Here is a 14,123-nt window from a genome sequence, read left to right as displayed (position 1 = left end):
GACCGTCCCCTTAACTGTGACCTCCACAGTTCCCTGTCCCCTTAACAGAGACCTCCACAGTGCCCGCCTCCTTATCAGTGACCTCCACAGCAGCCCGCCCCTTTAACAGTGATCTCGACAGCATCCCGCCCCTTAACAGTGACTTCCACAGCAGCCTGCCCCTTTAGCAGTGACCTCCACAGCGGCCGCCCCTTCATTAGTGACCTCCACAGTACACCATCTCCTTAACAGTGATTTCCACAACACCCCGTCCCCTTAACCCCTTAGTGACCACGCACATTTTTTAAAAATTGCATTCCAAGTGATATAACTTTTTTGTTTTTTCATCAATGTACTTCTATGAGGTTTTATTTTTTGCAGGACAAGTTATAATTTTTAATGCACCATTTTAAGTACATACAATAATTGATTCAAGCAAGCTGAGTAGCTAAAACTCCCTTTGTTTACATCAGTAAAAAGGCGTATTAGTGGTCACTAAGGGATTAACATTGGCCTCTACAACAATCTGCCCCTTAAAGGGGTTGTCCGGGTTCAGAGTTAAACCCGGGCATACCTCCAGTTTCACCCAGGCAGCCCCCCTGACTTGAGCATTGGAGCAGTTCATGCTCTCCTTTGCCCTGCGCTAAATAGCGCAGAGCAAAGGCATTTTCAGGAATTCCCGGTGACGTCTCCGTCACTGATGGGCGGGCTTTAGCGCTGCCCTAGCCCGGCGGTGTGTTATTGTAAACAAAAGAGCCCTTGCCCTGCGCGATCTAGCGCAGGGCAAGAGAGCGCATCGGGGCATGAGATGAGGGGAGCTGTCTGGGTGAAAATATGGGTATGTCCGGGTTCAGCTCTGAACCCAGACAACCCCTTTAACACTGACCTCCATAGTGGACCGTCCCCTTAACTGTGACCTCCACAGCAGCCTGCCCCTAGGGTGGCCAGAGGTCTGGTTTTAGGCCGGAGAGTCCGGCTTTCAGACTACCTGTCCTCCATCCAGAGCCTCCCTCAATCCCCTGCAGCTGATAGAAGTTGATTTTTACCTTTATTTTTTCAATCCCCATCGGCTGCAGAGGGGGAGTGGGTGTGGCTTAGCAGGACCTGGGGGCGAGGTTTGTAAGTCTGTCTTTTGAGGGTGGCCTGAATGGCCACCCTACCTGCCCCTGAGCTGTGACCTCCACAGCACTCCGCTCCCTTAGTAGTGTCATCCACAGCACCCTGCCCTTTTAAGGCTGACCTACAGCAGTGAAGAAAAATGGCTGGGTTCTTATGGAAACCTGGTGTAAAACTGTGTGTATGTGAAGACTAAGAGCCTGCGAGCTTCTATTGGCTGATAAGGGTCATGTGACCAGCCTTCTATTGGCTAATGCATTTTTTGGGAATATCTCATGCAGGGATGTCCTTTTGAACAGCTCACTCTCAGACAGCAGCACTGTGCGGTCTGAGCGTGAGCTGCAGGGAGAAAGTCACCGTCCCTCTTACCCCTGCAGCTGACAGAAGTTGATTTTTACCTTCATTTTTTCAATCCCTGTCGGCTGCGGATTGGGAGGGGGCATGGCCTAACCAGATTGAGGGCGTAGCTTAGCCGGACCTGGGGGCGGGGGTTTTAAGTCCGTCTTTTGAGGGTGGCCTGAATGGCCGCCCTACCTGCCTACTGAACTGTCACCTTCACAGCACTCCGCTCCCTTAACAGTGTCATCCACAGCTCCCTGCCCCTTTAAAGGGATTCTGTCATCAGATTTAACCCCTCTAACCTAAACATATGCTCATGTCCAGACTAATAAGAAGAATCCTAAGCCGGCCTTATTAAACCTCACTGAGCTCTATTTGCCCTAAAAAGTTTTTAGAACCTGTCAACCACTTACTTAAGGTGCCCAAGGGGAGGTCCGTTAATACAGGGTGCCCGGCCACACCCCTCGCCGTCCGGTGCACAGTGCCGCCTTCCCTGTTTTCAGCGCCACCTTCTACAGCTCAGCACCGCCTCCGCAATCCTCCCCGTCCCTCTGCCAGATCCCGTGCCTGCGCACTAGGCTAGTGCGCAGGCGTGGGACCTGGCAGAGGGACGGGGAGGATTCCGGAGGTGGTGCTGAGCTGTAGAAGGCAGCGCTGAAGACAGAAAAGGCAGCGCTGAAGACAGGGAATGTGACCCTGTATTAACAGACCTCCCCTTGGGCACCTTAAGTAAGTGATTGACAGGTTATAAAAACTTTTTGGGGCAAATAGAGCCACAGTGAGGTTTAATAAGGCCAGCTTAGGATTCTTCTTATTAGTCTGGACATGAGCATATGTTTAGGTTAGAGGGGTTAAAACTGATGACAGAATCCCTTTAAAGCTGACCTGTAGCAGTGAAGAAAAATGGCTGGGTTGTTATGGAAACGTGGTGTAAAACTGTGTGTGTGTGGAGACTAATTGACCATGTGTATGGCAGTTGGGCTATGAAGAGAAAGACCTGCAGGCTTCTATTGGCTAATATAGGTCATGTGCCATATTTGCATTTTTTGGGAATATCTCAGGAACAGTACGTGCTAGAGAGCTGTGACCCCCACAAGATTTCTTTCCAAGCTTCGTTGAAATAGATCGTTGCATTTTTGAGTGATCGCGGAACATACATACATACGTCCTTCTTTATATATATATAGATATGATATAGAATGTAATTGTGTTATAAACAATTATACGCAAGACGCAGATAAGAAGCTTTCTCAGCAATGCAGCACATCTGGGAAGCTGTCGTATGTCACAACACAACTCGTGATATACATCCTACGTGATAATGCAGCTACATAACCATATTGTAAAGTAGGTTATTGGCCAGGGATAGAATGATATCCATCTTTAGAGATCAGAAAATCCTTTTCCAAAGAAAGCTATAGGCTTTAAGCCTCATTCACACGTCAGTGTTTCACGGATGTGTGCTGTACGTGTTCTCCACGGACAGAACACATCCCCATTCGTTTTAATGTGTGTATTCAGACATCAGTGTTTTAGCACGGTCCGTGGGTCAGTGTTTTTAGCACGGATGCATACTCTATTTTGTCCGTGTTGCATCCATGTTGCATCCGTGTTTCACGGATCATTAAAAAGAGATGCTTTGAAATATATTTGTTTAGTGTCAGTAAAACACTGATGGAACACGGACAGCAAAAAACGGACACGGATCCAACACGGATCCTTCACGGACAGCTTCATGGATGCATCACTGATCTGCATCACTCACGGATTTGAGCACGGACGTGTGAATGAGGCTTTTTTCACACAGTCAGTGTTTTTGCATCAGTATTTGTAAGCACACAAGAGGCACAAGTATTTGTATGACACCTTTCTCTATAGGTTCCACTTCTGGTTTTAACTTGCAAATTCTGACCAAATACTGAAGCAAAATACTGACCAAATACTGATCATGTGAAACAGGCAGTAGGAAAGGTTTCCCATATGTTCACACTGGAATCTGCACATAATTTTACATGAGGTAAAAACTGTAAATCCACAGCATCTCATTTTATAATGTGACTATCTGCCTCAAATGTCAACCTCTAACTATTCTGCCTAATGTGATTATACGATAAGGCTACTTTCACACTAGCGTTTCTCTTTTCTGGTATTGAGATCCAGCAGAGGATCTCTAAGGCCTCCTGCACACGGCCGTTTTTTTTCCCGTTTACTGGTCGTTTTTTGCATTCCGTATACGGTCCGTATACGAAACCATTCATTTCAATGGTTCCGCAAAAAAAAACGGAATGTACTCCGTATGCATTCCGTTTCCGTATTTCCGTTCCGTTTTAACATAGAACATGTCCTATTATTGCCCGCAAATCACATTCCGTGGCTCCATTCAAGTCAATGGGTCCGCAAAAAAAACGGAGCACATACGGAAATGCATCCGTATGTCTTCCGTTTCCGTTCCGTTTTTTGCTGAACCATCTATTGAAAATGTTATGCCCAGCCTAATTTTATCTATGTAATTACTGTATACTGTATATGCCATACGGAAAAACGGAACGGAAAAACGGAACAAAAACGAAAACACAACGGAAACAAAAAAACGGAACAATGGATCTGTGAAAAACGGACCGCAAAACACTGAAAAAGCCATACGGTCGTGTGCAATAGGCCTAATACTGGAGAAAAACGTAACTGAACAGAATGGAATTCTCCAAAATGCATACCGTTCCTTTTGGTTGCGTTCCCAAGCTGCGGTTTACTTTCCATCGTGGGATGCAGAGCAAAACGGATGTATCATGACCCACAATGTAAGTCAATGGGGACGGATCAGTTTTCTCTGACAAAATCTGATAGAGTAGAAAACGGATCCGTCCCCCATTGACTTTCAATGGAGTTCATGACGCCTGCGTCATTGCTATGTTAAAGATAATACAACCGGATCGGTTCATAACAGATGCAGGCAAAAACGCAAGTGTGAAATCACCCTAACATGTGGAAATTTATCATACGCAGCACTCCAGAATTCTGACTTCAAAAAATTTAATAAAAAAAAGGGACTTTTGACACTGTTTGGGTTACTGTTGCATATTTTTTGCATTTTTACACTATTCGGTTCAGGTTTGAAGAGTGAGTGGGAAAGCGAGCGTTGTCAGCTCATTAATTTGGCTACATGCACACGAACGTTGTTTGTTCTCATGTCCGTTCCGTTTTTTTTTGCGGATAGGATGCGGACCCATTCATTTCCACGGGTCCGCAAAAAACGCGGACAGCATCCGCATCAGTATGTCCGTTTCTAGTTTGCCGACAATGATAGGCATTATTACAATGGATCCGCAAAAAAAAAAACTGATGCCATACGGAACGTCATTATTTTTTTTTTGCAGATTCGCAATTTGCGGACCGCAAAACACATACGGTCGTGTGCATGTAGCCTTTCACTGAGAATTTTTGTTTGTTTTTAAAGTTGCACAAAGTAATAAACTCACTCCGGGAGAGGGATGGAATGAAAATGAAGCAGAATTTTGAAACAAATTGTTCAGTGTAAAGATTAACTAAAACTTAACGAACATGCAACATTTGATAAATCTGGTACAAAGTACTCCAACCTACAGACCCAAGAGTGCGATTATTGTTGAGTAACTGCCAATGTCTAGTACAGTTAAAGTGCAACTGTAATTTTTTATTTTATTTGCTAGTTTATTAGAGCTAGGCATGTATACCTGAGTTATTCTGTCAATGATTGTCAATAGATCTGTAATTACCTTATAATATCAGCTTTCATTAATGTCCTCTGTCCCTTTCGACTGCTCCTTTGAAAGACAGTTGCTATGGCTCATCTGTCTCCGGCTAAGAAGACAGGAAGACATAGGGGCAGTCCTTCACACTGCATGAGGCTTCAGAGTGAGGAGGCGTGTAACATAGTAACATAGTACATAAGGCTGAAAAAAGACATCTGTCCATCCAGTTCGGCCTGTTATCCTGCAAGTTGATCCAGAGGAAGGCAAAAAAAAATCCTGTGAGGTAGAAGCCAATTTTCCCCACTTAAAGGGCTTCTGTCACCCCACTAAAGTCTTTTTTTTTTTTTGGGCTAGTTAAATTACTTATCCTGCGATATATGAAAATATAATGGTGTTACTTACTTTGATTCAGCAGTTTCTTCTAAAAATGAACTTTTATAATATGTAAATTAGGTCTCTACCAGCAAGTAGGGCGGCTACTTGCTGGTAGCAGCTGCAGAAAACCGCCCCCTCGTCGCGTTGATTGACAGGGCCAGCCGGGATCTCCTCCTCCGGCCAACCCTGTCGGCATTTTAAAAATTGCGCGCCTGTGTTCATTCTGCGCAGGCGCTCTGAGATGTGGAGGCTCGCCTCCTCAGAACTCCCTCAGTGCGCCTGCGCCATTGACATCACCGAAATAGAAGACGTCATCGGCGCAGGCGCACTGAGGGAGTTCTGATGAAGGCGAGCTTCCTCATCTCAGAGCGCCTGCGCCGAATGAACACAGGCGCGCGATTTTTAAAATGCCGACAGGGCTGGCCGGAGGAGGAGATCCCGGCTGGCCCTGTCAATCAACGCGACGAGGGGGCGGTTTTCTGCAGCTTCTACAGCAAGTAGCCGCCCTACTTGCTGGTAGAGACCTAATTTACATATTATAAAAGTTTGTTTTTAGAAGAAACTGCTGAATCAAAGTAAGTAACACCATTATATTTTCATATATCGCAGGATAAGTAATTTAACTAGCCAAATGACTTTAGTGGGGTGACAGAAGCCCTTTAAGGGGGAAAAAAAGTCCTTCCCGACTCCAATCAGGCAATCAGAATATCTCCCTGGATCAACGACCCCTCTCTAGTAGCTATAGCCTGTAATATTATTACGCTCTAGAAACACATCCAGGCCCCTCTTGAATTCCTTTATTGTACTCACCATCACCACCTCCTCAGGCAGAGAGTTCCATAGTCTCACTGCTCTTACCGTAAAGAATCCTCTTCTATGTTTGTGTACAAACCTTCTTTCCTCCAGACGCAGAGGATGTCCCCTCGTCACAGTCACAGTCCTGGGGATAAATAGATGATGGGATAGATCTCTGTACTGACCCCTGATATATTTATACATAGTAATTAGATCTCCCCTCAGTCGTCTTTTTTCTAAAGTGAATAACCCTAATTTTGATAATCTTTCAGGGTACTGTAGTTGCCCCATTCCAGTTATTACTTTAGTTGCCCTCCTCTGGACCATCTCCAGCTCTGCTATGTCTGCCTTGTTTACAGGAGCCCAGAACTGTACACAGTACTCCATGTGTGGTCTGACTAGTGATTTGTAAAGTGGCAGGACTATGTCCTCATCACGGCCATCTATGCCCCTTTTGATGCATCCCATTATCTTATTGGCCTTGGCAGCAGCTGCCTGACACTGGTTTCTACATCTTAAGCCTCATGCACACGTCCATGGAACACAGACCGTGAGATACCGGCCTGGATTCCTGCTGAGTGCAGGAGCGCACGGCGTCCTTGGTTGCTATGACGCCGCGCGCCCGCTTCTGTACAGTAATACGAGTGTATTACTGTACAGCAGCGGGCGCACGGTGTAATAGCAACCAATGACGCCGTGCGCTCCTGCACTCAGCAGGAATCCAGGTCGGTATCTCACGGTCCGTGTACCACGAACGTGTGCATGAGGCTTTAGTTTTCTGTTACTAAAATTCCTAGGTCCTTTTCCATGTCAGTGTTACCGAGTGTTTTACCATTTAGTATGTACGGGTGACTTGCATTATTCCTTCCAATGTGCATAAACTTACATTTGTCAGTGTTAAACCTCATCTGCCACTTATCTGCCCAAGCCTCCAATCTAGCCAGATCCCTCTGTAGTAGTATACTGTCCTCTTCAGTGTTAATTACTTTACACAGTTTAGTGTCATCTACAAAAATTGATATTTTACTGTGCAAGCCTTCTACAAGATCATTAATAAATATATTGAAGAGAATAGGGCCCAATACGGACCCCTGAGGTACTCCACTAGTGACAGTGACCCAATCTCAGTGTGTACCATTAATAACCACCCTCTGTTTTCTATCATTGAGCCAGTTACTTACCCACATACAGACATTTTCTCCCAGTCCGAGCATTCTCATTTTATATGCTAACCTTTTATGTGGTACAGTGTCAAATGCTTTGGAGAAGTCCAGATATACAGTACGACATCCATTGATTCGCCGCTGTCAAGTCTAGAACTTACCTCCTCATAGAAACTGATTAGGTTAGTTTGGCATGACCGATCCCTCATGAAGCTATGCTGATATGATGTTATTTGCTTATTTCCCTTGAGATGCTCCAAGATAGCATCTCTTAGAAAACTTTCAAACAGTTTACCCACGTCAGATGTTAAACTTACCGGCCTATAGTTTCCAGGCTCTGTTTTTGGACCCTTTTTGAATATTGGCACCACATTTGCTATGCGCTAATCCTGTGGAACATTCCCTGTCAGTATAGAGTCCTTAAATATCAGAAATAAGGGTCTGGCTATGACATTACTTAATTCCCTTAAGATACGGGGGTGTATGCCATCCAGTCCTGGCGATTTGTCTATTTTAATCTTTTTAAGTCGCTGATGTACTTCTTCCTGGGTCAGACAGGACACTTTTAATGGGGAATTTATTTTTACATTCAGCATTTCATCTGACAGTTTATTTTCTTCAGTGAATACAGTGGAGAAAAAAATATTTAATAGCTTTGCTTTCTCCTCGTCGCTCTCTGCAACTCCCCCCTCATTACTCTGTAGCGGGGCCGACACCCTAAGATTTATACTTTTTACCATTTATATATATATGTGGAACATTTAAGGCTGGGTTCACACTTGAGCGTTTTACAGCGCGTTCAAACGCGCTGTAAAACGCTCAACACATGAAAACCAATGCTTCCCTATGGCCCTGGTTCTCACTTGAGCGTTTTACAGCGCGTTTGAATGCGCTGAAAAACGCCCTACGCTCAAACAAGTTCTTGAGCTTCTTTGGGGCGTTTTGACGCGCGTTTGTGGCCATAGGACACTGCAGTCAATCACACAAACGCGCGTCAAACGCGCGTTTACTATTGCAAAAAACGCGCATAAAAACGCGCGACAAAAACGCGCGTTAAACGCGCATATCAAATACGCTCAGGTCTGAACCCAGCCTTAGGGTTAGTTTTGCTCTCTTTGGCAATTAATCTCTCGGTCCCTAGTTTGGCTGCTTTTATATATTTTTTTTACATATTCTATTTTTTTTCAGTGCTTTCTCGCTACCCTCCTGTTTTAGTGATTTAAATGCTTTATTTTTGTCATTTATTGCTTTCTTTACAGTTCTATTTATCCACATTTATTTATTTTTGTTCCTTAACCTTTTATTACCATAAGGTATGTACCTCTCACAATTAGATTTTAGGATGCTTTTAAAAATATCCCATTTTGTGGCTGTATTTTTATTTTTGAGGACTTTGTCCCAGTTAGGCCTATGGCCTCTCTTAGTTGGCTAAATTTAGCCTTTTTGAAGTTTGGTATTTTTGTTCCTCCCTGAAGAAACACTCTTTTGAATGACAATTGGAAGGTTATTACTTTATGGTCACTATTTCCCAGGTGTCCCCCAACCTGCACGTCTGTTGTTCTGTCAGGCCTATTGGTTAATACTAAGTCTAGTATGGCTGTCCCTCTAGTCGGGTCCTGAACCAATTGGGAAAAGTAATTGTCTTTGGTTATTGCCAAGAACCTTTTTTCTTTATGAGATGTACAGGTTTCAGTTTCCCAGTCTATATCTGGGTAGTTGAAGTCCCCCATAATAACGACCTCATTATTATGATCTGCCGCCTCGTCTATCTCATTTAGTAGTAGATTTTCTGTGGACTCTTGTATATTAGGTGGTTTATAATAAACTCTATTAGTATTTTATTATTGTTTTTGCCTCCATGTATTTCTCCGTGTGTCTCTCAGTAATCTGATTGGCTGGCAGGGAGCTGCTGGCTACAGCAAGTGTGTATGGGAAGTGAGGGAAGGCAGTTTTGGCCTCAGAGAACTGGCAGAGGGGGCATCTTGAGAAGGTCCTCATATTGCAAATGTTTAAACAGCTGTAACTAAGGGAAAAACTTAAGGAAAACAGTGGTATGTGAAGAAATTAAAGATTGCTTTATGCATAATGCTGCCGCAGCAGTAACATAGGCTAAAATTATTTTTTTTGATGAAAACATGACAGTTACTCTTTAAAGATTACTTAAAGCGGCTGTCTCACTTTAGCAAATAACTTTCTTTACATAATAAATGCTAATACAAGCTACGTACTAATGTATTGTGATTGTCAGTATTGCTTACTATTGCTGACTAGATTCATTTTTCCATCACATTATACACTGCTCCTTTCCATGGTTACAGACCACCCTGCAATCCAGCAGTGGTGGTCGTGCTTGCACACTATAGGAAAAAGCACTAGCCTATATGTAGCCCCACAGTCCTGGCCACCAGAGAGGATGTCGCTTTTTCCTATAGTGTGCAAGCTCGACCACGACTGATGGATTTCAGGGTGGTCGTAACCACGGAAACAAGATGTGCATAATGTGATGGAAAAATGAATCCAGCCAGCTAATGAAGCAATATGAATAATAATGGATTAGTCAGTGGCTTGTATTTAGTGGCGTCGCTACAGGGGGGCGAGGGGGGGCAATTGCCCCCCCTATGTTATTGTTTTCCCCGGGTGCCCCCCCGCTGATTCCCCAAAGCAGCTGCTCTGCCCAATGGCCGGTGAATACTAATGAGCATTATGGAAGCGCTCATTAGTACCGAAGGACCAGGAAGTGGTGAACGCTATGTACTTACCGCTTCCTGGTCCTCGGCTGTCGGCTGTGCAGGGCTGCGCACAGCGTGAGGGCGCTCTGTGACCAGTTCAGAGCACAGTCGACTGAGGAGAAAGAAAATTGCAGGCGGCGTCCAGGAGCAGGAGAGGTAAGTGTTTTTTTATTTTATAAAAAATGAGGTTGCAGGGGGCATAATAGGGGCTAATTCGAGGCATAATGGGGCTAATTCGAGGCATAATGGGGCTAATTCGAGACATAATGGGGCTAATTAGAGACATAATGGGGGCTAATTAGACTATTAGAGGCATAATGGGGCTAATGAGGCATATGGGAGCTAATGAGGCATATGGGGGCTAATGAGGCATATGGGGGCTAATAAAAGGCATAATAGGCGCTAATGAGGGGCATAATGGGGGCTAATTAGAGACATAATGGGGGCTAATGAGGCATACGGGGGCTAATTAGGCATATGGGTGCTAATGAGGCATAATGGCTTATAATGGGGGCTAATGAGGCATAAGGGCTGATATGGGGGCTAATGAGAGGCATGGGGGCTGATATGGGAGTGATGAGAGGCATAATGAGGGCTAATGAGAGGCATAATAAGTGTCATCCACAGATGCCCCCATAACAGTGTGTCTTCCACAGATCCACCATAACAATGCGCCTGCGCACTGACGAGAGACAGAAAGAAGGGGAAAGAAAGCAAGCAGAGGACGGCACAGCAGACGACTGAATAGCTTCTTTTGTAAGTAAATTGTTTTATTATAAATGTATCCCTGCATACCGCAATTCTCTCGTATTTTGTAATCTTATTTATTTTGTTTTTGCCCCCCCCATTTTTGACTGTGGCATCTTTGTGCCCCCCCCCCCCCCCTATATATTGTTCCTAGAGCCGCCACTGCTTGTATTAACTTCTTCCACATAATAAATGCTATTTGCTGCAGTGAGACAACTCCTTTAATATGTATCAGTAAATGTTTATCTTCATAGAATAATAAAATGAGCTTTCCTACTTGCCAGCAGTGCCACTGACCTTACAAAGGTGCCCTCACATGCTGCACATTTTGATGCAGATATTTTCCTAATATCAGTTCCAGTAATCTGAACGGCGTTGTCTTGGTGGGAAGCTCATGGATTTCTGTGATCCCCGTTCTGAAATACATAAAAACACCACACCACTTTCTTATGGCTGCAATGCTTTATTAAAGGGGTTGTCTCACTTCAGCAAATTACATTTATCATGTAGAGAAAGTTAAAGGGTTTCTGTCACCCCACAAAACTCATATTTTTTTTTTTGGATAGTTAGATTCCTCATAGCGCGATATAGGAGAATATAATAGTCTTACTTACTTTCATGCGGCCGATTCTTTATAAAACGAAGTTTTATAATATGTAAATGAGGGCTCTACCAGCAAGTAGGGCGTCTACTTGCTGGTAGCCGCAGCAGAAAACCGCCCCCTCGCCGTGTTGATTGACAGGGCCAGCCGTGATCTCCTCCTCCGGCCGGCCCTGTCAGTAATTCAAAAATCGCGCGCCTCTGGTCATTCGGTGCAGGCGCTCTGAGATGAGGAGGCTCGTCTCCTCAGCACTCCCTCAGTGCGCCTGCGCCGATGACATCACCGAAAGAGAAGACGTCATCGGCGCAGGCGCACTGAGGGAGTGCTGAGGAGACGAGCCTCCTTATCTCAGAGCGCCTGCGCCGAATGACCAGAGGCGCGCGATTTTTTAAATACTGACAGGGCTGGCCGGAGGAGGAGATCACGGCTCGCCCTGTCAATCAACACGGCGAGGGGGCAGGTTTTCTGCTGCGGCTACCAGCAAGTAGACGCCCTACTTGCTGGTAGAGCCCTCATTTACATATTATAAAAGTTCGTTTTATAAAGAATCGACCGCATGAAAGTAAGTAAGACTATTATATTCTCCTATATCGCGCTATGAGGAATCTAACTATCCAAAAAAAAAATAATGAGTTTTGTGGGGTGACAGAAACCCTTTAATACAAGGCACTTACTACTGTATTGTTATTATCCATATTGCTTCCTGCATCATGCATGCGGACCCATTCACTTGCGGAACGGAGGCGCGGAAGCACTATGGAGTGCTTCCGTGGTGTTTCTGTCCGTGCCTCAGCAACGCAAAAAAATAGAACATGTTCTATTTTTTTGCGGTGTGGACGGATCACGGGCCCATTCAAGTTGAATGGGTCTTGATCCATCCCGGCCGCCGCACGGACGTTGCCCATGCATTGGGGACCGCAAATTGCGGTCCCCAATGCACGGAACGGCCGCACAACGACCGTGTGCATGAGGCCTTACTGAAGTGAGACAATCCCTTTAATGGTAACCTTATAATACATCGCAAAAAATAATTTAACCCCTTCAAGACCAGACCTATTTTCATTTTTACATTTTTGATTTTTCCTCATGTTCCAAAAGCCATAACTTTTTTTTTTTTCGTTCACATAGCTATATGAGGGGCTTATTTTTTGCGGGAGAAGATGCATTTTTTAATGCCACTATTTAATTTACCATGTCTTGTATTAGAAAAAAGGAAAAAAATTATTTGTGTGGCTAAATAAAAAAAAAAATTAATTCCACCAAGGTTTTTGGGGTTTTGACATCACAGCGTTCAATATGCACTAAAAATGACCTGACATTCTTATTCTGCGGCTCAATACGAATGCGGCAATACCAAATTTGAACAGTTTTTTTGTTTTACTACTTTAAAAAAAATTAAAACCTTTAGAAAAATCAAAATTTTCTTTGCATCGCTATATTCTGACAACCATAACTTTTTTATATTGCGGTCTACAGAGCTTTATAAGGGCATTTTTTTGTGTAACGAAGTGTAGTTTTTATTGATGCCATTTTTGTAGTATATACAACGTTTTAATCACCGTTATTAAATTTTTTGGGGGGCCAAAATGACAAAAAAATGGCCAATCGTGTGTTTTTCATATTTTTCTGTTACTGCGTTCACCACACAAGACATTTTTAGACGCGGCGATACCCAATATGTTTATTTTTTTTATAATGTATTTTTATATGTAAAATTCGGAAAGGGGGGTGAATGAAACTTTTTTTTTTACTTTATTAAAATTTTTTTACAACAATTAGCCCCCATAGGGGCCTCGTACATGGGATCCCCTCTCCTATTCACTATAATAGAGATCTATTACGGTGAATAGGATTTTTACACTCTCCATTCAGCGCTATACCTTGTGCATAGCTCAGTATGGAGAAAGCCATGGCAGGCCTGGATCGCTTCAGCAGCGTCCAGGCTGCCATGACAATCGATCGGAGCACCGCGATTTCACTGCGGGGGCTCCTGTCACGGCCTATGAAGTGCGCTGTGACACTGTTGCTACACTTGCGGTTGCCCGCGGCAACGTGCTGCTGTGTGTGCATGCGGTGGCAGTGTCTCGGCCTTCTGGGTGATTGCCGTGACATGGTTGCCACGCATGTTGTTGCCTGCGGCAACGTGTAGCTTTCTATGCTTGTGTGTGCACTTCCCCTTTAAGTTGCTTCCTTCCCTTGTCTGGTGTTGGAAGGGTTAACTCCCTTCCTAGTGTTTTGTGAACACTGGGTTTATGTGTGTGTGGGTGTGGCTGCTTGGGCTATTTAGCCTCTGCTGGATGCCTGAAGCTGAGGGGTACTCCAGCCATGGTGTATGCTGGAGCTATCCTCCTGGTCTTCATATGTCATCTGTCCAGTGAGGGCCACCCTTGTGGTCAGTGATGTTATTATGGTGTCTCACGTTTATTGCAGCTATGGGTGTCCTGGGTTCCTGTGTGGTCTGTGGTGTGTGCTGTGTCCTTTTAATGTTGGTGTGGACACCAGCACTTGTGCACGGGTTCCAGTCAGTGTGTCTGTGGCAGGTAAGTGTGTT

The 14,123-nt window shown here is 44.4% G+C and overlaps 1 protein-coding gene across 1 annotated transcript in view; it reads right to left on the bottom strand.

Annotated features, from left to right (window-relative positions):
* Window positions 1-5,247, bottom strand: part of LOC120989265 (prostaglandin reductase 1-like) — a 46,562-nt gene extending 41,315 nt beyond the window's left edge. Inside the window, exon 1 of the mRNA XM_040417255.1 lies at window positions 5,187-5,247. The gene's annotated coding sequence lies outside the window, so the exon portion shown is untranslated. The remainder of the gene's footprint in view (window positions 1-5,186) is intronic.
* Window positions 5,248-14,123: the final 8,876 nt, after the last annotated feature.

Source organism: Bufo bufo, chromosome 2 (genome assembly GCF_905171765.1).
Source record: "Bufo bufo chromosome 2, aBufBuf1.1, whole genome shotgun sequence".
Lineage (NCBI taxonomy): Eukaryota > Metazoa > Chordata > Amphibia > Anura > Bufonidae > Bufo > Bufo bufo.
The sequence above is the reverse complement of the archived record's forward strand: the minus strand, read 5'-3'. Positions and strand labels throughout refer to the sequence as shown.